Below are 22,691 nucleotides of genomic sequence, written 5' to 3' on the forward strand. Positions count from 1 at the left end.
GTCTTCTGCCTGAACACGCTTTTAAATCTCACTGCTGTAGTCTGGCAACTTTTGCCTGTTGGTTTCTGTGCTGAAGTTGTGAGACTTTTGTGTTAGAGAAGTGAGAAATGGGACCATCCCTCTTGTTTTCCATCTTAAAAGCTTTGAACTTTGGATGTTTATGAGTAATTTCTCTACATATTTAATCTGTCATAAGACTCTGTTTTTCCCTTTTGCTTGTTGTGAAGTTTAAATGCCTCACCTTGTGTTGCCCTCAGGAACGTCACTGCTGTTTCAGCTCTCGCTGTTGAGGATGTATATGAGTGGATAAATTTGTGTGAGTGTTAATTATTTGGATGGTTTGTCTGTGTGTGTGTGTGTGTGTGCTCAGGAGCTGAGAGGGAAATGTGATTAGACTCTGACAGGGAACTGTAGGTTTCACGTGTGAGATCACAGATGAGGTAAATGAGGAACAACTGTGTGAGATCACTTAGATACAGACAACAGTGTTCACACACATGCACATGGCTATACTGACAATACCCCACTCAGTATTGGCACCTTTAACAGGAACAGCAACACTTTTTTCATGTGTCCTCCTGTGTGTGTGTGTGTGTGTGTGTGTGTGTGTGTGTGTGTGTGTGTGTGTTTCCATAGATGGTCAGTGTTTTTTTTTTCTAGCAAGCTGCTGGTAGAGAACAGGCTCTGCTGGCAGGAGTTTGACTCCACTGTAATTAACCACAGGGTGCATAATACAGTAAAACCAACAGGGGCAGCGAGTCATTCACACAATGCAAATACTGGTGCTGACTCAGAGCAGGCAGCAGGGTTTAGCTCACTGAAAAGATGACACTTAACTCCGAAACCCCATGACACCCTCTTCTTTGAAAGTAAAATCATTTTTAGCACTGTGACTAACTACTATTTTAATTATCAATTAACTAATCATTTGGTTTATGAAATGTTAAAAAATTATGAAAAATTGTGAATTGCAGTCTCAGAGCAGTCTTCAAATGTCTTCTTTTGTCCGACCAGAACTCCAAAGCCCAAATATATATTGAGTTAACAATGAAATAAAACAGAGAAAAGCAGGACATCTTAACAGTTGAGAATCTGAAACTAGCAAATGTTTTGCTTTTTGCTTGAAAAACGACAGAAATGATTAATCGATTATCAAAATCTTTTTTGCTGTATTTCTGGTCTTATTGGTCTGAGAATATTTGATAGGACTGGGTGATATGATGAAATCTATATCACAATAATTTGTCACATGTATCTCTAACAATAAGAATTTTTAATACATCTGTGCCTATGACATTTCCTTTCTTGCGCTGGCTTACTTTTTATGTTTATTGATTACTGTATGGCCAGTTAAATATTCTGGACTTCTGGACTAGACATTAGGCTGATTTCTTGGTTGAACATCTGGTAAGATGTCAGTGCTTGCTGTAGCTATTCTCAGTTTTGTTATGTGGGATTCAAACAGTTTACTGTATTTACTGTAAAATTGAAAATTTATGAGAAAATGTGGGTCATAAAAGATTCACAAGAGTTTCGGTAATTCATTAAATTTGGTTTATCGTCATGTAAGAATCTGTAAACTGAGCTGAACAAGGCTAATCGACCTCATCATCTCAGTGTAATTTTCATCTGATGCTGAACTCAAAACATGTTTAGTGTTTAATCCACATGCCCAATTGCAGCAACGTCTCCTGCAGTTCAACATGTGTTTTTCCACAGAAGTCTGCCTCGAGCTCAACACAACTACAGGCGTAACTCCCAGTGGTGCATGCACAGCACCTGAACACACGTCACCCCTTGTAAATAGGGCAGAGAAACCCAGTGCGCAGCTTACACCAGACAATGGCACAGTCAGTTCCTGGGCTCCAAAATGACAAAATTGCTTAGATGGCTTCCAAATGGTGTGTGTGTTTTCCTGTCTGTTGTGAACGAGTGTATACAGTAGGCCTGTGCTCCTGCCTTTGCGAGACTGTAAGTGTGTGAGTCTGTTAGTGTTAGTGCATGCATCCACACCTACCTCTCCCTGTCAGCCGGGTCTCCCTCTAATTGACGCATTGCCGTTCCCCTGTAGCGCCGGTTTGCAGTGTCGGCCCGGTCCCTCCCAAACCACAAGGGACTCTTTGTTTGTAATTTATGAATTAGTGTGTGGTTTGGGTTACGAGAAGAGAGGGCAGGCCAGAGGCTGATGGCACAGGAACAGGAATAAGCCCAGCCCGCTCCAGCGCTCATTCTGATTAGCTGTATGTTAACTCGCTTATGTTTATCATTCCAGATTAGCAGTCTGGATATCCTCTGGAGATAGAGAGAGAGATTGAGATGACAGTAGAAAATGATTAATGGGGAAGATGAATGGGCGTTTTCATTCTCTTTCCCTCTGTTTTTGTCTCTCTTTTGCACCTTTTTCCCCACACACAGAGATGTGACTTTATGTTTGACAATCCTGTGATAATCTTTGTAACTCTGTGTCCGGCCATCAGATAAGGCTGACTGCTCAGTTGTTATAACAGAAAACAGAAAGTGCAGAAAGCCAGACCATGTCTCTCTCTCTCCCTGCTTCTTTCTAACTTCGTATAGCTTCATACCCCCTGCTTGGAACGCTCTTTCCGCCATCCATTGGCTTCATTTTGCTCTTTTTCATCAAGTGGTTTTATTTACTTTGTCTAGTCTGAATGGAACCTGGCACTGTACTAAGCTTTGGCCTAGTTCTCTCACAGAAAAGCAAAGCCCTCTTTCCTTTCCAACCCCCATCTTTTTTCTCTACCCGTGATTTGATTTTTATCCTTTTCTTCTGTGTTCTCTGTTTTTGAAACTCAGCATGCATTCCTAATGGCTTCAGCTCTCCTAAAGGGGTGTTTTCTTTTTTCTTTCCTTGCTACTGCCCTTCCTTCCCTCCTTCCTTCCAGAAAGTCTTTCTCCAAAAAAATACTCTAAAATAAAAGTCATTTTGAAGTGTATGGGGAGGGCAAGCGGTCTCCTGATAGCCAAAGCAGATCCCCCCCCCCAAAAAAAAACAACTTCCTGGCATTCTTCTGCACCAACATGCAGCTGTTTGTAGGGGGTGCTGAAGTTCTCCTGTCCCCCATAACCCCCCCTATACCTCACCCCACCACCATCTCAGTAATACCTGTACATCCTCATACCATTATCTATATGGCTTTGGCCTCAGACCCCCCCTCTACTGCATGTCTCCAGTGTCCCAGGCATCAGCCATGACTCGTCTCCTACAGCAACTCTACTCCCCCATCATAGCTGCTAGGGACCCCCACTCTCAATTATTATACACCACAATTCTCTGTTAATAAGCCAACTTTGCAGACAATAGTTCTGCTTCCAAAAGGTAGAGCCCTTTACTTTATAGTTCATCTACAAGAACTTAGCTTTTCCTTTCCTCTTGGGCCAATTCTTTGTGCTTTCAAAGGACCAAGTTTTTGCAGACAGTCTTTTCCTGGAGGAGCAGTGTTTTATCACTGCTCTGATGTCTGTGTTATTGCCCGGATTGGTCCTGGATGGAGGGATTTGAGGAGCCTCATAGCTGTGGGGAGTCATTTATCTCCCAGTGAGATTGTGGGGTAAGTCTCCTGGATCCTGCTAGATTTAAAAGGTCAGTGAGGTGGGAGAGGGGAAAAAATGGCTGAGGGTTGTGCACATTTGGATACGCACAGAAATAAACACAAGAAGATCCACAACACACGCTGCTATGGAGATACATACTGAAAATGATGCATAAGTCAAGATATAATGATGACAAATCTGTATGACAAAGCAGGAAAAGCATTTATCCTAGAGTTGTTTATACCCATTAACATATTTCTTACATTGTGTGTGGACTGGATTTTAAAGCCCCCCTCCACTCAAATATATGTTTTGCTTAATGTTACTTCACTTTAATGTTTGCGCTTCACTGTGCAGAATGATGTATGTGCAGAGTTTGACACTAGAAGGCTGTTTTCTAATTCATCTGCTGAAGGGGGGAAATTTCTCTGCCTCTCTATGTATAATAGGAGCAGGATTTTGTGACATCACAACTAGTTTGGAAGACAGTCCTGGTTTAACATGTCTTAAAACATCTGAAGGTGATCTTTAACATGTTGTGTATGTATCTTTGTTAGTCTTGTTGTATGTTGCAATGGTAAGAATAACTTTGCAATGATAATAAGCACATACAGTTGATTGGTAGCTGCAGTTTACCTTTATCCAGAAAGCACATGTGTCCAGTCTGCTCAGGTCTGCAAGATGTGGACAGTATGTCAGAGAACCTTTTGAATGGCTTTATTCAGCAGGCTTTCTGCCTTTTTAGTTGCCCTTTAGCAAGCCATGCTCACCCAAGGAAATTAATTTTCTCTCCAAGGCACCCTGGTCAGGGTGAAGGACACTGCCCCTCTGACAGTGTGTGTGTGCGTGTCTGTGTGTGTTTTCCTGGATGTGATGGCCTTAGAAGAACATTTACAGTAATCCAGTTAATTAAACCAGAGCACTGCACCGTCAGGAGAGCAGAAAAAGACCAGTGTTCAGGTGCATACCAACTATGTGTGTTCATGTCAGTGTTTTGCCAAAGGTGTGTATGTTTGCTCGCTTGCCTGTTTGGCTAGGTTTGTGTGTACCAGACGTGGGTTAACTGGTATCTGCCAACAACTGTGACTGTTTTAACCTGCTCGGAGTAAAAGATGGATAGTGTTTGTCACTGCAATTTATACTGGAAGTTGAGGCAGTTTGAAAGTCAGTGAAGGAGTATGCTTTTCTCTGAAAGCTGCCCTTATGCAGGAACTACCCAAATAGTTTCCGTACACATTAGTACAGGATTGTTTAGATTCTTCTTTTAGATGAATTCTTAGAATCCTGTATTTCTCCCAAACAAAAGATACTAGTGTGAAATAACTCAAGAAAATAACATTTTAAGACATTTAAAAACATGTTAAGATTTATCTTTCAGTGATTGTCTGTGTGAGTATGTGTCAGTTCTTGCCATGCCAGCGTATGTTACTGCTGGTTTTGGTGTAAGAAGTAATGTCAGAGGGTAACAGCAGTAATGCTGCTGTTCTCCTCATAGGAACTGGCCTGGGGTAGCATGTGTTGTGTTTTTACAGCCCTCTTTTTGCCTTCCCCTCTCCTCCCCCTTGGCTCACCCTGCCTCACCCACATTAAACTCAATTTGTTCTGAGAGGCAGGATTGCTGTGAGTCCAGAAACATGTGCTGCACAGGCAGAAGAAGGCAGAAAAACTTGATTTAAATGAGGATTTAGTGGCATAGTGGGAGAAAGAAATGACTGTTGACTCACAGAGGGAGACAGAGATAGGCAGAAGAGAGTGAGAGACGTTTATAACATACATTTGTTTGTAGTTAATCATCAAAATATAGTTTGAATGTATGAACTGTTGTTGGTATGCTTTGTGTAACATGCCAACAACTTACAGTACTTTCTACGACCTAATTGAACTGAGAGAGAGAAACAAAAAAGAGAGACAAAGACAGACAGTGAGAGGAGGAGAGAGTAAGCACTCAAGTTTTTTAATGTTTTGGCTTGCTTGACTCCTTATTAGAAGTCTGGAGACCTTCAAAAAGCCCAAACACTCCTCAACAATCCACCAAGACTTCCAATAAAGGTTGAAATGTTATGCAGGAGGATTACAGGGTGCAAATTTAATGAAGACTCGAAGTCTCAATGAAGAGACTTTGAGAGGAGGTTTCTATCTAAACATGTGTTTTAAGTCGGCCCACATTTAGGAGGTTTCAATATACAGTAAACATGTGTTTTGGGTTGTGTTGCCTTAGTAGCTGCTGTATTTCAGGTTTTAGAAATTAGCAGACATGCTTAATGATGTCTGTAGATTTTACAGCCCAGGGTTTATGAATGAAGCATTAAATGACTAGCTGCAGATGTTAGGCAGGTTTTCAGATGTCTGCGGGTTGAAAGGAGAACATCTTCTGTGATGTAAATTTATGTAAGTGATATCTAATAAAACAGTAAGCTTTTAGGGCTGAATTTTAACTTATTGCTGTCTAAACTTCAAGATGTGGAGGCAGTATTTATATACAATAAAGTATACTTTGAAGTATACATGGTGCAGGTGAACAGCAGTGTTACATATAACTGAGTACTGGTATAATATTTGATATATATGGCTGTAAGTTTCTATTAAAAATGAAAAGATTGCAACTGTTTGAACTTCAAAACAGTCTTTAACACATTTTTCTTGTAACAATGTATCTGGCCTAAACAGGAACATTTTGATATTCATACTGCATTAGTACATCTTAAAATTTTAACATTTCTGTGCTTATGTGAGCAGAAGGCCTTAAATTACTTAGAAGAAGAATTAGAGGAGCTTGATATCAAGCAAATTAATTGATTACACCTCGAATCTTTTAGAATCCCTGACTGAAAACTTTTAGACTGTCTGGATGCCAGATTATCTGACGTGGTCTTGGCACGAGACGCTTCATAACGATAACGATCTGAGGTCGGGGATTCGGAAAACACAGAGCTCAAGTAAACATGCGATGGATCACGACCTCAAACAGCCAGGGTCAGTCCACTTATCAATGCATTCTCTGTGGAGGGCGATGAAGACAATATTGATCTCTGATTGCTGTTTTGACGGTCAAAGGTTATCTGTCATCAGCACCTGATGGGTCAGTCCTGTGCACCAGGCAGGTCAGGAGGTTTTTTGGAGGAAGTAAACTTTACAGGTCATCTGTTGAATGTGTCTGATGGTGTTCAGGTATCACTGATCTGTGCAACTTTACGCAGTCTATTCTTATTATTGGTGGGTATAAAAAAAAGAAATTGAAAGTAGAATTAAAGGATAACTTGAATCTCTTTTAATAGTTTAGGCCATTCTATAGCATTGTACTCACCAAGTTAATCACTGAGATCGGGGATGCAGCGACAAACCTGAAAAAATAGTCCAATGGGGCAAGAAACATGAGTGACCAAACCCCCAGGTTAGCCAAACTTAGTTGGAAGAGAAAAAAGCAGCGACACTGTAATATTTTAGCCAAACTGTCTGTTGTAAATATCTATCCATGTGTTTATTCATCCATATTTCTTGCATTACAGTTGCAATGAAGTTTGGTTTTACTTCCAAATAAAGTGGTTTATATAATCTGGCAAAACTGTTGGCTTATTAAAAACCTGTCTGATCGCCAGGCTGCCCATGTTTCTTGCCATGTCAGACTTCTTTTTAGTAGCATTTGCCATGTTCTGAGATCACAGCAATTAACTTGGTGAGTACAATGTGCCAATTATGACCAAAGCTACGAAAAATTTTTAATCTGCAAGAAAGCAGTAAGAGTATTTCCCTAAATGTCAATATTCCTTCAACATAAACTTTTTATCATGACATAGGTCACATATTCTCTCTCACACGTATTGTAAATTTAGCACTTATATTTGTAGTATTAATGTTAAAAGCAATATGGCAATATTATTCCCTGAAGGCTTAAAATCTATTCTCACCCATTGGGATGTTACAGTCTTAAATAATCTGCAGGCTCTGAGTCCCAGCTTAGCCCAGTACAGTAGAGCCATGCTGGGCTGTTATTTAAAAATCTCCCAGAGAACTCCATCACTCTGATCTCGAGCCAGAGCCCACTGATCTAGCCTCCAAACACCACCACGGCCTCAGTCTTCCTTTTCCTTCCAACTGAGGATGAAGGGATGATGGAAGGAGAGATGGAGGGATAAAAAGAGGGAGGGAAGCATTCTCTCTGGCCTTCTTTGGCATGCTTTTTTTTCCCAGCAGGCCATCTGTTTCCTGTCTGCAACATGACACCAGCGCCCGATTGGGTTCTGCTACTCTTGAGGTGTGTGTGTGTGTGCTATTGCAGGGTTTATGATTAGCTGCTATACTAATACAACTAGTCATTTCTGTTGGTACAAACTGGCCCGTGTGCTCTCATGTGATTCAAGTGTGATATAGTAGACACGCTTCCCCCGAAGTATGTGGGAACCGCTGACTTGTATATCATTGATTCATATTGAGTGTTCTCAGTGGCTGATGTGATGTGCTAATGCATTATTTTCTGTCTCAGCCATCCATAGTCGTTCAAATACACTTCACACGTCTTTTTCATGCTTATTGGTATGGAACAGTGTGAAATAATGCTTTTGTGTCTGTTTCTTTAATGAAAAATACTGAAGAAGTTTGTGTACTCAGCGCTGAGAAGATAATACATATCTAAAATCGTGAAGCTTGCAGATGTCTAATCAGGTCTAAAGCATGGTATTGTTTGACCAGTGTTCGGTCTTGTGTATGCTTGAGGGGGGCGGTCTCTGTTTGGATCTTGGCTTTTCTCCACTAATAACAGTAATAGAGCTGGCTGGATGAACCTGGATAATCCCCACTCTCTTCTTTCACTTGCTCTCAATGACAATGAAGGAGGGAAAGTGAAAGTCTATTGAGCATTCAGCTTTACTGCCAATTCAGTTACAGTTCAGTTTAAGTGGTAAGATGGCATCTTGGCATTAGACAGCTCAATCAATAAATGAGAAAAATTAGACTATCCTGTCCATCAGCCAAAAGTAGCCTCAGTTCTTAGTCGCTGTCTTTCACTTTTTCACTCTCTTTTTCCCTGTCTAACCCTGTCAGATGGGGATTTTCCACCCTTAGGCCCACACTGAAAAGCTGGATGTCTCTCACTGCCAGTGTGTTTGTTTTTTATCGACGTACATAATGACGTTCGTCAGCTAAAGCAAAGCCAGATTTCCAAGTTGTGTTTGTTTAGCAAGGCCACTATGGATCCAGGCCTCCGTGGGTCTGGTTATAGCCATAGCCAAACCAGGCAGATATTGGGATGCTACTTTTATGCAATCCAAAATTTTGGTAGCTTGCTGATGCAAGTAAACACTCATCAGAGCTCTGTTGTTGTCAGTGCCAGATCCACTGTAGTTCAGAGGAGGCCACTTGGAAGTGCGAGGAGGAGAATAAATAGTTTTCAAATGAACTGACTAGCGCCTTTTGACATAAAAGGAAGTAGCATTTTGTTCTTTAAATAACATACATTTAGGTTATGTTAGCTAAGCCCTTCTAGCCAAAGTTAATGAACAATGTAGATCTGTTTGCATAGAAAAGATTCAGAAAACTAAACGTGTGCTCTCTGAAATGTGTTTATGGATGAATAAATGTAACAGTAGTTTGAAATAAAAATTCAGCCACAGAGAGAGATTCAGTACACATGTCAGAATAGCTACATGTGATTTCTTGCATAATAAAAGTACAAAGACTTTGTAAAGAGTTTTAAGGACCCACAGACCCCCTTTAGAAATGTTACAGACAACCACATGTTCTATGTTTTGATCGCATGATTTCTGTTCTTTCATTTGCCTAATAAAATGCCTGTCAGTGTTAATATGACAGTTGCCCTATAAAGGTCAGTGCTGATGAATTCATGGGTGGTCCTCTACCTCCTAAGAATCAACGTTGGCATATCCTTGACCCTGTTAGAACCGTTTCACAATATACTGCAAAAAACCTTCAAATGCATGTGTAAACCTTTCATCATAGGCTTGTGACATGAGGAACACTCCATGTGGAACTCAATAAAGTATTAAACCCCTTTAAACTACAATACTTGGTAAAATGGTGGAAGTGACATCTCTACCCAAAGGTCAACAGGAAATCAAACTCTTCCAGGTCATTAATTCTCTAAAGTAAACAAGAATTATTAAGCTTTTTTAGGTACTGAACAAGTCTTGAAATACCTTGAATATATATATATATTAACTGTAAATTACTAAATCAATGTGAACAGAGTAAAATATGAATAGTTGAATAATAAATCCTGTTACAGATGCACAAAACATTTCAATAAATCTAATGTAGCCTGCATTAACATCAACTGAATAGGAGTTATACATCTTATCAATAATTGGCAATAATCCCCAGGTTTAAAGGTGAGACAAACAATTGTTGTAAAATCAGGTTATTACACATGAAATGTTATGGCGAAATTAAAAAAATGTGGCCATAAATAAAGCTTTATTATTCATTAGCATAAATTCTAATAAATTCATTAGCAGATATTTAAAGGAATAGTTCAACATTTTGGGAAATACGCTTATTCACTTTCTTGCCGAGAGTTAGATGAGAAGATTGATACCACTCTCAAGTCTGAAATATGTAGCTGGAGCCAGGAGTCGGTTAGCTTAGCTTAGCATAAAGACTGGAAACAGGGGGAAATAGCTTGCATGGCCCTGTCCAAACGTAACAAAATCCACCAACCAGCAACTCTAAAGCTCACTTTGTTTAATCCATCAAAAAAAAACAAAGTGTAAAAAAGACAATTTGCCTTTTTATGGAGAGTTAGTTGCCAGACTATTTCTTGGTTGGCAGGTTGCAGTAACTTCTTGGAGTCTCCATTGGTTGCCTGGCAACTAGTCCCAGCCAGTCTAAACTCTCAGCAAGAAAGCAAATAAGCTTATTTCCCAAAATGTTGAACTATTGCTTTTAATTTCTGTCTGCATGATCTTTCTCATTTCCAAGTGTCATTTGTATTCCTCATGCTGTACTTATGTATGGTATATCGACATAATAGATACAAATATTTCAGACTTTTTGGTTTAAAGCTGAACTGTCTGCATCAATCTCAGGGAAAGCCATCATTTTCTCCTCTCACATTCTCTTTCTCTCCATCCCTCCCACTCTTACTTCCTGTCTTCTTCTGTCTCAGGGTTGAATATATGTGCTGGAAAGGTGTTCTGCGTGATGTGTGTTTGAGTTAAAGTGTCAAGTGTTGACCCGTATGTCAATGTATGCTTGTGTGAGTCTGCCTTATGTCAAATCTGCACCAAACTCCCCGCAGCAATGTGAAAAAAGACACAACCATTGCAGATCAAATTGCATTTTCTAACTCTGTAAGCCACAGTTGGCCCACTGTCGGAGGGTTTCTACAGCTGTTTGATACCAGAAAGATTTACAGCACAGCTGGAATGAAAATACTGCTTGCTGGGCTGGGGATTGAGAAGACAGATCTTCTCAGCTGCAACAAGGGGTTGATTCCTGTTGGGTAGAGAGTGAGAGAGATTTGTTACTGTATTCAGAGTTGTAGTGATAAAGAACGGTGGGTAATCTCTACCTTTTGTCAGCTACTCTATCCATCTATCCTTTAGCCTCATTGCATTTTACATGCTTACATGTATTAGCTTCAAATATAGATGTATTGCACTTTTTATTTCATTTTATTATTACAGTTTTCATAACCAATAAATAATATAGGCACCTATTTAGTGAATTCTTAATAACCTCTTTCCTCTTTAAGGAGAGTGGGACACAATCAAACTTCAATGCGTACATGTTGCTTGGATCATCATACAATAACAGCACTCATGTAGGTGTTAAAACCAGGCAAACTAACAAATATTGCTCGTAAGGACCAGAGCTATTGATATGATGAATGATAGTAAGATAATTGCCTTACTTAATGGCTGCTTACTTTGTGGTCTTTTATCTGACAAATTATTATTTGATGCAGCACATTTCAGACGCATGTCCATCCTCTTAACTCTGATTCATTTGTCTGCCCCACTGAATTGACTCCAGCAAATGATTGTGCTAGCTTTGCTTGTTTTAGGGCATTTACAAACCTGCTTTCCTTAGTCCGGTTGAATCTGACTCTGGTTCGTATTCCCCCTTGGTGCAATTTGTTTGGGTAGATATGAACACAGCAATCGTACTCGGTTGCGGACCAAAACAACTGAAGCCTTTAGAGGAAGTGGTTTCACTCTGGTCTGCTCAAGCTGTTTTAAGACCATGGCTAAGTTGACAGGGGCAGAAAGAGAAGACAGGACACAGCAGGACAAACAGATAGCCAGCTGTACCCAGAAAGTCTCTGCAGCTGGAATGGAAATGCCAAAGTTTTGCACCCACATGAGACACTTGAGTTTCCAAAACTATAGAGTTATATCATCATCTTTGGACTCCATGAGTGTACTGCTATTTATGTGTGCATAATTGCAACAAGTGTATGTGTGTATACAAGAAACCCTGTTAGAACATTATATGTATTCAGTGCTCCTGTATGCCAAGAAACTAAAGCCATATGGGGAGAAAGGAAAGGAAATGTTTATGGAGGTTTTTCTCTCTTTTCGTCTTTCATCACCCTTTCTCTTCTCTCTTGATGACAAACAGCTGCTCAGTGTAGCCTGTGATTGCATCCACCTACTAATGTCTATTTTCGGAGTTGGTTCTAATAATAGCCCATGTTGGAGTAATGTCAAAAGTCGGCTCAGATAGGACAGGTTCAGTCCAGTGTAGGGCTGGCCATCACACCTCACTGCTTTTTTTTTATACTAACTGAAATGTATCCATAGTACCGAATATCAGAAACATGCTTGAATCCATTATTTGTTCAGATTTGTGCTCTTTTGTAGTTATTCTCAAAGGAAGGTACTATAGTATAAGTATAATTTTGGTATTGGCACAAACAATACCTAGCTCGAGTCCAGCGCTGAAGTGGCAGACTAAACAAGAAGTGGTGGTTAATGTGCACGTGTGTGTGTGCCATGTGTATTTGTGGTGATAAGACCGATGACAGACCGCTGACCCAGACCTCAGTGTCATTATCTCTGTCCAGGCCTGACCGCTAATACGGCCCAGCACCCTGTCAACACATGGAGAAAAAAACATGCCTCCCTTTCTTATACATATCTGAACCCGCCAACTCCCACATAATGCTTAGGTTTTCAGGGGTTCTTTCTCGTTTGAAGAGGTAAGGTATAACTTAGACTGAATACCACAGGTTGTGATTCAATCTCACTTAGGGCTCGCCTGATTACCTGACAATGACAGGGCGCAGAAGCAACTATGATAGACAAGTGGTATATGAGGCAGATGGTAGTGTTTTACCAAAATGATAAAGAGGGAGCAATGGAGTGTGATGGCCTGCATCAAATCATAGAGCATATAAAGACATACAGATGCTAAAACATACTCTGCTGTGTGATTTTGTTATGGGTATATCCTCCATCATTTAGTACAATGGCTTGTAATCTAATCTAGTTATTTATGGTGTTTACTGAAAAGCCAATGTGTTATGGAGAGGGTCTTAAACATTGCATGTACTGTTGCAATATCTCGACTATGCTTACACACTGTGGTCACACTTACTGCCTCAACTCACAATAGTGCTTATTGTTCATTTAATATAGTTGGTTTTCCTTATTAAAACTTAGCACTTTAAAACTACAGTGTGTTAAACTCAATGACCTTACTTTACCAGCCCCAGAGTCACTGTCTGTAGCCATTTGCACTTATTGTGGAGGGGAGAAAAAACAATTCCTAATAGCCATCAATAAAATATCACATTATTAGTATAAAGAGCAATCAGAACATTTGCATGGACAAAACAGAGAAACTTCAGGGACACATCAAATACACCAGGGATGTATGTTACAGTACCACAACCATACCTTGGTCTTTGTCTTTATCTTTGTCCCTGCGCCCCTCAATTTACTTCTTCAATAGAGTTAGCTTTATCAAAGAGGCTCATTCTACAAGTTAATAATATAAATAATGCTAGTGCAGTTACAAGCTAATTCACTCATGGCTAGTGGCTAGGTAACATGCCTTCTTTACTGTATAAAAATTAACTTGAACTCAAACATACCTCATAGACTGCTTACTACTTAAGAGGGGCTAAGTCTTGATTACTTCGTCCTTGTCCTTGTCTTCTTTCTTCTATGGTTATAGTATTTATGTTTATATGCTTAATAATTAAACTTATCTTATTCCATGCTTCCTTGGTGCTTCGCTTAAATTTAAGGTTCACTTACTTAGCTGATCCTGAAGCTTTCCGCCATACCCACGGCCTTCTTTATCGAGTGAACGTCCTAGTACAGGACTTCGATCATGTGATAACGTTATGAATTGTTAAGTTGTTGTGTTGTTGTGATGGAAGTAATGCCTCATTTCCACTCCAGGTACTTTTCTCAGTTTCGTTTTCCACTGTAGATAGTAACCCCTCAATGTAGGTGGCGTTCTTCGCTGATAGTCATAGCAACGTCGCATGTAACTGCCGTGACGTCATCTTCAACGTGACACAAACACACACTCTTGTGAGTTGAGTTGAGCCGTGCCATGCAGTGGAAATCAGGCATTAGTGAACCTTGAGTTTAGAATTTTTATCACAGTATAAGTTCCTGCTTCTGTTCAGTTTTTACGCCATATTTATCATTTATGAGGCATCCACATTTTGTTTGTTGTCCTTACTGTTTTTTATCTCATTTGACTCATCATGCTTCCTAGCTTTCCCCACGTCTTTCTTGTTTTAACCCCACACATCATTCATATTGTATTTTGTGTGAGTTTTACACTCATGTGACCTGGCTACTTTGAACAATAGGCGTGGGTGAGTCCACAAAATTTGGTTTTGATCCAATACCTAGTAATACCAGGGCCAGAATCATAGATACTTTCTAAATGACTAACTATTCTACTATCATTAAGCGACTATGTAGGGGAGAACAATGTGTCAATTATGAGGTGAATGCATGCATTAATAGGCTACCTCTGAATAGATGACTTGCCAAACAATAGGCATGTTTTTATTATTTCCTGTGAAGTACTTAATCACATACATTTTAAAACACCAGAGTGTTTTTAAAAGTAAATAACAAATGTTAATTGTGTGGATTATCTGAACTAATGAGGCTGCGTGAATGCACACAACAGCAGCAGAAGAGCTAACATAAGACAGCTAAATTGTTTTTGTATCAATCTTATTGACACTAGTATCGCTCTTCAAAACAAGCCTTTAGGTATCGTCCTGTTTTCACCTATTGAACAGTACACCACCATCACGATGTGTTCTAGGAGTCTATATAGAGACAGTCAGCAGGAGAACTTAATATTTTAATCAGGGCAACACTACATATAGCAGAGATAGGAATGAACCTCGCTTCACCTTACTGTCACTTTAGGGCTCAGTCACTGATTGAAAGTTTAATCACAAGCCTTTTGATGTATTCAAACATGCAAGAGATTGAGAGAGAATGTTGACAGTCAACATTCATCTCAACCCTTGAAACTGTCACTCATTAACAAAGATGACTGTATACTGCACAAAAAAGTTAAATAGAGACCCATTGGTATATTGAGAGGGCTATGTTAAGCTAATCATAGTTTATCTTTCACCAAAAGTCATTCATTCCTGAGGACCCAGTAGACTTTAATGTTGCCAAGTGTTAATTTTATGAACCGCCATGTAAGACCAGTTGTTGCCTTCTGCCAAAGATAGCTCCATTGTTTAGATCAGCCATGACGTATGTTGGAATATGCTTGTTGAATGTTGCTGCCTTTATTTCTGTCATGATTGTGTCTAGACAAGTTCTGTCTGTCTGTTCCATGTCAGCGACAACAAATGACAATCTCTGTGTTGACCTCAGCAGCTCTCGGACCCAATCAAAACCCAGCGTCCCATTACCTCACAACTCTGACATGAAGGAGTGAGTTTAGGCGGGCGGCATGGTTTGATGATTCAGCGTTGGTCACATCCTTGTTGACCCAGTGGAACATCAGATAATAATGAGGCTGTGCTGACTTCGACAGTGGACCCGCCTCTCCCACATCCAGCCTATAAAGACGTGGAAATACAAACATTACAGCTATCTGAGGGCAATAATCAGTTAGGCAGCTCCAGTCTGGCAGGGTCACAGGTCATGTTTAGCTATGGACAGTAGAAAATCTATATTACAGTAAGTACTACTTTAGCTAGAGAGCAGTGATTTTACTGAATCTAAAGTCAAGACTTACTATTTGACTTGACTTAAATTTAAATTAAAAATCTTCTCTCTCCCGTAGTTTTGTGCTTTCCCGTCTCTCGCTTCTGTCGCTTTCAGCAGGTATTTCTGCCTCTGGAGCTGCAGAGTCTAGATTTGTGATTGCTGGCCTCCTACTGCTCCCATGTTCCTGACAACCGCTACTACAATTATTATTAATCTTACTACTATTATTCTATTATTATCATTATTATTCCTATCATTATTACTGTTATTATTTTATTAATATTAATATTACCACTACAATTACATTATTATTATTTGAAAAATTCTATGTGGAATTTACATTGTACTATTGAATGCTCTCTTACCTCTTGCTCTCTCTCTCTCTCTCTCTCTCTCTCTCAACCCAACCAGCAGTGGCAGATGGCTACCCACCCTCAGTCTGGTTCTGCCTGAGGTTTCTGCCTCTTAAAAGTTTTTCCTTGCCACTGTTGCCAAGTGCTTGCTCTTGGTGGGAATTGTTGGTTCTCTGTATATAATATTATAATATACTCTATAGCTAACAATATAACTCCAAAGGAAAAGTGCAATGAGATAACTTCTGTTATGAACTGGCGCTATATAAATAAAATTGAATTGAATGAATGCAAAAGTACCTACTGCAAGAAAATGCTGATCACCATAGCTAACAGTACACAAGGTCCTTTTGGTACAAACACAGCTCAGACTTTTCGGATAATAGAAAGTTAAGAAAATAATAAGCAAATGAGCTACTGATTATGCACCAGAATCATTATAATTAAGTTGAAAAAAGTTTACAGATTTACTTCTGGGCAGTAGTGAGTAAATCCTGCTAGACCCATTTATATAAGAGAGCCTTACAAAACTGCTAAAGCTGTATTGATTATTGGAAACATTCGTTCTGTTAACAGTAGAATCAGACAAATACATGATACATGATGAGTGATATTACCGGCCAACAAACATGCCAATGGATGCTTAGGTTTGATTCACTTATGAGAAAAAAAAAGACATGTGGGAGAGAATGGATGTGTACTGTATTTGTGTTATGTGATTATCATGCTCAGCACCTCATTTTTGTGCATATTTCAAACTGGAACAGAGGTTATGAATATTGTCAGTATTAAAGTAATTTGTGAGATTCTAGCATGTGTGTCTGTGTGGCTTCTGAGGGGGCGCTCCACAACTGAGTGATTTTCTCACTGATTGTTATGACCCCACATTGTCAACAGAGCATCTATTTCTGGCTCTGCATCTATGTTAATGACACCAACTGTGTGTGCGTGCATGTGTGCGGTGTATGAAGAGTGTTTAAATAGCCAAAACAGCTGGGATTTTGGAGTATAACTGAGAGCTGTGGTGAAGTGAGAGTGATCACGTTCAGAGCCCATGCTGTGGCATCTGTGTGCGTGCGTGTGTGTGTGCATACATTTGCATTTGTGGGTGTCTCACAGCAGAGGGATGTGTGTTATCCATTATAGTAAATGGGGGAAAAATTTGCAATGATTTGCAGCTTAATGTAGGACAGGGGGCTCAGTGAGGCAGGATGGGGGTTGAGCTGTTCCACACTCTCCATCCTGGAATGTTCTCGAAGCCCTCACTACCCCGACTCTGGATGCTTTTAGACTGTGTCACCATCCAGCTATGTCTTTCTTTGCATGAACGTCATACAGTAGAATATACCTGTATTATATTAAAGAATACTGCATGAGTACAAGCTTCTTTAGCACACAGATCTTGTCACAAGAAGCTCTTGCCAATCAAGGGCTTTTTTAGCCTACACAATCCACGCTGACTGGATATCTTGAGACCACTGATTTGATTAAGCATTCATACATCTGAGTTAAAGGACAAAGCTGAACTTTGATCTCCAGGATTTGAGGCTTGATTCTCATAACTTTTTGTAAAGTTTTTCTGAGCTGAGCCTGCTTCTTATTCATACAATTACAAATGATCACTGTAGTAAACTTCCTAGCATAGCCAGTTTTCCACCAGTGACCTTAGATTAGCTTTTGGGGTGGATTAAGTGCCTTGCTAAAGGACACACTGATGGCAGTTCGCATACTGGTAATGTTCCCAACTCATATTCGTTGTTTGTCTATAGATTTCAAAAGGCAACTTACTGATTTCCCCCTAAATGTTCCCTAAAGTTTGTCTAAATTTGTAAGAGAAGTAAGTTAAAATATAATCCATTTGTTCTGTATCTGTTCCAACACTTCATTGAAGTGCTAAGATGCTCACACTGCAAATCCAAGCCTTCATGTTTTTATGGCTGCAGTATTACAAGAAAAGAAAATTCTCTAGATGTCTTGTGCTTCGTTTAGTAAAATTTATGTAAATCAATGGCTGTCTTGAAGGTCGGAATTCAATTTAAAACTTATGGCATGCTTTGGAAAATTGTTGACAGCCATGTAAATTAGATGTAGTTTATAGTTAATGGGCTAAAACTGTCAAAACCACTGGTATGCTCCTTTAAGGTTACCACAGTCCCAGTGTATGTTGTAACTCTAGCAGACACACACATACTCACAACAAAACCTAATAAAGTAGTAGACTAGATTAGATTGCCCACACTAACATAAAAATGGAGCAGAACCAGGAAAAGGCCTCAGCTCAGACCACCAGTCCCTTGATAGAGTTCACATTACCAGACCTTAAACCTGGTCTACTTTGTATACACAAGACAAGAATGAGTGTGTTAATCATGTCCTGTGACACACATGCTCTCGGTCATGCAAGCACACATGCATTTAGATATGTAGACACCATTAATTTTCACAGTATGAGGTCGGGGTAGTGCGTTCATTTGGGGGAAGATAAAGATGACAGCTGGACTCAGGTCAGGGAGGTTTGTACCACTCACACACACTCTCACATCCCTATACTGTGCCATTCTCATCTAAACAGTACACAATTTAGTCTGTATAATGTATAGACAATCCATCTCTTGCATGTAAGGCTGTCAAAAGTGCAGAAACTTTCACACATGGGAGGGAGAGGAGGAATACTTCCAGCTCCTGCCCTATTCACCTTGCATGTTGTTCTGTAGGAATGCCATTAGCCGAGTGACAAAATGGTTGTGAGTATATGTGTTTGTGTGTGTGTGTGTGTGGGGGGGGGGGATTGGGTGGCTGGATGGGCTCGTGAATGTGAGTGAGCAGATGTCTGCATGCCTGTCTGTGTGGTATCTGAGTGGGAAGCAGGAGAAAGAGCTAAAACTGAATAAAAAGCATTTTGTGAGTCTAAGTGTGTCTATAAACATTGATTTGAGTTTTTGAGGCACTGCCATTGTGTATGTGTGTGTATCAAGTGGGTCTCAGACAGCACTTTAATGTTGTAGATTAAGTAGGCACTGGCTGTGTGCTGATTGAAACCAGACGCTTTTGCTCAGACTTCTTACACACATACACACACATACCAGCACGTTGTTTCAGTGTACCCCTTTTTCCCCAAAAATGCTATACATCCCTTTAACGGGAAATTACTACCCAAAATGTTAGGCATTTTGTCATCTAAACTCTTTTAGATTTGAGCTATTTTTCAAACAAAACCATATCTTCATGTAGCTGCAAATGAATCCAGTCTCCTGTGTGTGTTGTACACACTCTATTTTACAGTTTCTCACACACTCTCCCTGTCTTTCACTGCAGTTTTATGAATATACAGTGCCTCTCAACCAGACCTGGGTCAAGTTGCGTACAATTCTTGACTTTTGCTTCACCCAGGATAGAGTATAATTTAGATGAAGGTCACCACATTAAGACAGCATCACAGAAAAGTCATAGTGTAGATTGCGCTGTCTTTAGGGCCAAAATCTTACAGAGCTAAAGTAGAACATGCATTAAAGAATATCCTAAAACAATCTCCAAAATATTTAGTCCCCAGCAGCCCCCCATGTATCCTCATAAAGGCTCAAGTGTATTCAACTTATTGGCCCAGGTCTGATCTCATCTCAGATTTAGCGTGGTTTAATATTTCATTATATCCCCTCTGGTTTACAGGGCTTTGTCCCAACTGTGTTCGGCATCAGTCAGCACATGGCCCATAAACAGACACATACAGACATGCACACACACACACACACACATACACACACACACTCTGGCCTGCCGAGCCCAGTGAAAACAAAGCCGGGCTCTGCCAGTGTAAACACGGGCCATTGTTATGGGCACTCTTTCCCGCCTCGAATCTTCACTCCCCGTGGCGATCCCGGGCTCTGAGAGGTACAGCGCTGGCACACGTCCCATTTAGTGGAGTTATATTAAGAATTGCGAGGACTCATTTGCCATACGTTTATGTGACCATGCCATTATAATGCAGGCTGTAGAGTGTGATTTATGTCCTCGGTTTCTCTCCCTTGCACTCCTTTTTCTCTCTTTTACTGGTTCAGTTTTTACTGCTTGGCTTCTTAAGTGTGGTTTGTGGCCATTTACTTCAAGAGGTTTTAGCTTTTTGACAATTATTTTTAGACCGGCAGCAGTCAATTTACTATACTGTGCTGGCCTTTGCCAACAAAGTAAGCCCATAGAATAACATAACATGTGAAATGGCTGTTTGGAAGGATAGATATGATGTCAAACAAGTGTGTTGGACTGTGTGTGCGCACATATGCAAGATAATGCATCATATGTGTTCTATGTATGCACATGCATCTGGTGTGGCTGTGAGTACGCATGTGCTTTTGTATGCACGGGCATATCTCAATTATGTGTCCCTTAATTGTGTAAAAATGTGTGTGAGAGAAAGTGTGTATGTGTGTCACATTGTGGCATCTCTCAGCTGTGACCCTGGGCCACATGTGCAGCCAGTTAGGGCCAATCAGGAGGTTGTAATCAGGGCGTGGCGTGGGGATGGTGGCAGCGTGGCAGTGGGGGAGTTTTAAGACCCATGATTAGTGTGTCAGACTGATGAGGAAGGACAGGGGGAGCTGCCAGGCTGAATCCCATTTCTTCATCTCTCTGCCTTTTTCACCTTCACATGTGGGGAGCTCTGTTTATTTAGTTTGTGCCAACCAGACCTGGATAAAATGGGGTTTCAAATTTGTGGTTTTTTAACCTATTTAGGCGACAGATTGGTGCGGTTTGCCACATGACATGATGCAATTACAGAAAGGTATTTAAAAGTAAGAGTATAAGTTTCTATGACTAGCAACTTACCCGACACCTTTGAATTGTCCTGAAGCAGTATGGTGAACTCATCTAAGCAGATTGAAAGAAAGACCAGAAATAATTTACTACTTCTATTAGTCTGGCATCAACTTCCTGCCCTTTTGCTCATGGCAAGAAGAAAAGCAAAGGCTGGAACCAGATTTAGCAGAGCTCTTTGAAGTTTGTGAGTTTTAGTAAACCAGCTTTGTTGATTGGCTGTAATAAGATAGCATCAAATACTTCTCCTCTCACATGTGCATTGCTCCACACAGCTCCCTCTGTTCAGTTGACAGAAGATAATGTGTGTATGGCAAAATAAATTAGACAGTACTAGTGTGTGACGTAGCAAGACTCTTTTCTTAGATACGTTAACTAACCGATCACATCTCATTGGCTGTACAGTAAAAGACTTTTAGTAAGTTATGAACTCAGTGTTTTAAGGAACACATTAATCAACTTTGAGCCCAGTTAAGCAATTAGATCGAGCAGAATCACAGTAGTTGCACAATATAGACGCAGCTGTACCTGTTACGTGTGTGAGTGAAGGACCCAAATCTTTCTCATGCAGTCCCATTTAGCAATGTCACAGTTAAATCAAACATGTTTTACTTTGGGGTTAGATCTTCTATAATCTACTGGTGTGCACTTGTAAAATACTCAAATCCCAACATTTGAGTCGTTATAGTTTTTATTGGCTGAAGAAATACAAACTGATAGAATATGTAAAGTGGAAAAGTATGTATCAGATAATAACAGCCTCAATGTTATTTTTTCAGTGTGTCAGAACTGATATAAAACTTTCCTGCACCTGCATTTGCCTTATTTATTTTTTAAAGATTAACCAAACTATTAACTTCCGATCACAGGAGGAAACAGCTAGTATGAAAAAAAAACTTACTGCCACTGAATTTTGCATTTTGGTGTTTGCTTTTCTTGGTGGAAATCACTGCACAAACCACAAGCTGCAAGTTAATCAATTTAGTATCAAAATATCACAGAAAAATAGATTCTGCAAGACGTAATGGAGCTTAGGTAGCGTGATAATCAGACTGAATTCAACATCGACTAACAGCTTCTACAGCTGCATCAGTCTCATCCAAGCTTGTCGTCATTTCTCTATTGTTATTTTTCATGAATGCCGCTGACATCTTAGGATCTTAGGTACAGGTGTATCACCAAACAACATCGATCTAGTCCCCATCTTTACATTTATACTGCTCAAAGATGGCTATTATGTGTGTGCCATGTCATGTGTGTGCAAGTGCCATGGCCCGAGTGTCCTTCCACCAATACATCCTGTTAATCTTTACTGTCAACTAGTTAATAAAGTTACTGTACAGTAAATGTCAGCAGTTAAATGTTCCTGCTCAGTCTGTTCATCATTGCTTACAATTGGAAAAATCTTGTAATGTGTCCAGGGCATAAGTAGTATCCAGTGGAGGGGAGCTTTGTGAGGTCTGCTCTGCTTCTTCCTGCACTTTGATTGATTCTTGGACCACTGCCAAAATCCGTCTCTGGAAATTTGATCAGTGTGTTTACTCATCGGCCTTTTAACAAATGGTCCATTTTTACCCTAAATCACGTCACAATTTCACTATTAGTGCTACTGATATCAGCAAAACCAGGCAGCTGATTATTCGTCATTGTCGATTTGTTTGTCCAGAGCAATGAAAATGCAAGAATGGCAGACAGACAGAAAGCTGGACAGACAGTCATCTGCTGAGTTGTAAATCACCACTGATCTGACAGGGCAGACAAACAGTGACCGGAGCATGGCCCAGCCTCCAAAACCACATGTGAGCGGGCA

General features: G+C 40.1%; 1 protein-coding gene and 1 long non-coding RNA gene across 4 annotated transcripts in view; both read left to right on the plus strand.

Annotated features, from left to right (window-relative positions):
* Positions 1–22,691, plus strand: part of LOC122863414 (protein eva-1 homolog A) — a 78,357-nt gene that overhangs the window by 48,225 nt on the left and 7,441 nt on the right. The window lies entirely within an intron of this gene.
* LOC122863419 lies at positions 3–22,653 on the plus strand. Its single transcript, XR_006375005.1, has 3 exons — positions 3–3,569; positions 4,002–4,073; positions 22,634–22,653. It is a non-coding gene; the product is annotated as an uncharacterized LOC122863419 (long non-coding RNA).

Source organism: Siniperca chuatsi, linkage group LG16, assembly GCF_020085105.1.
Source record: "Siniperca chuatsi isolate FFG_IHB_CAS linkage group LG16, ASM2008510v1, whole genome shotgun sequence".
NCBI classification, from domain to species: Eukaryota; Metazoa; Chordata; class Actinopteri; order Centrarchiformes; family Sinipercidae; genus Siniperca; species Siniperca chuatsi.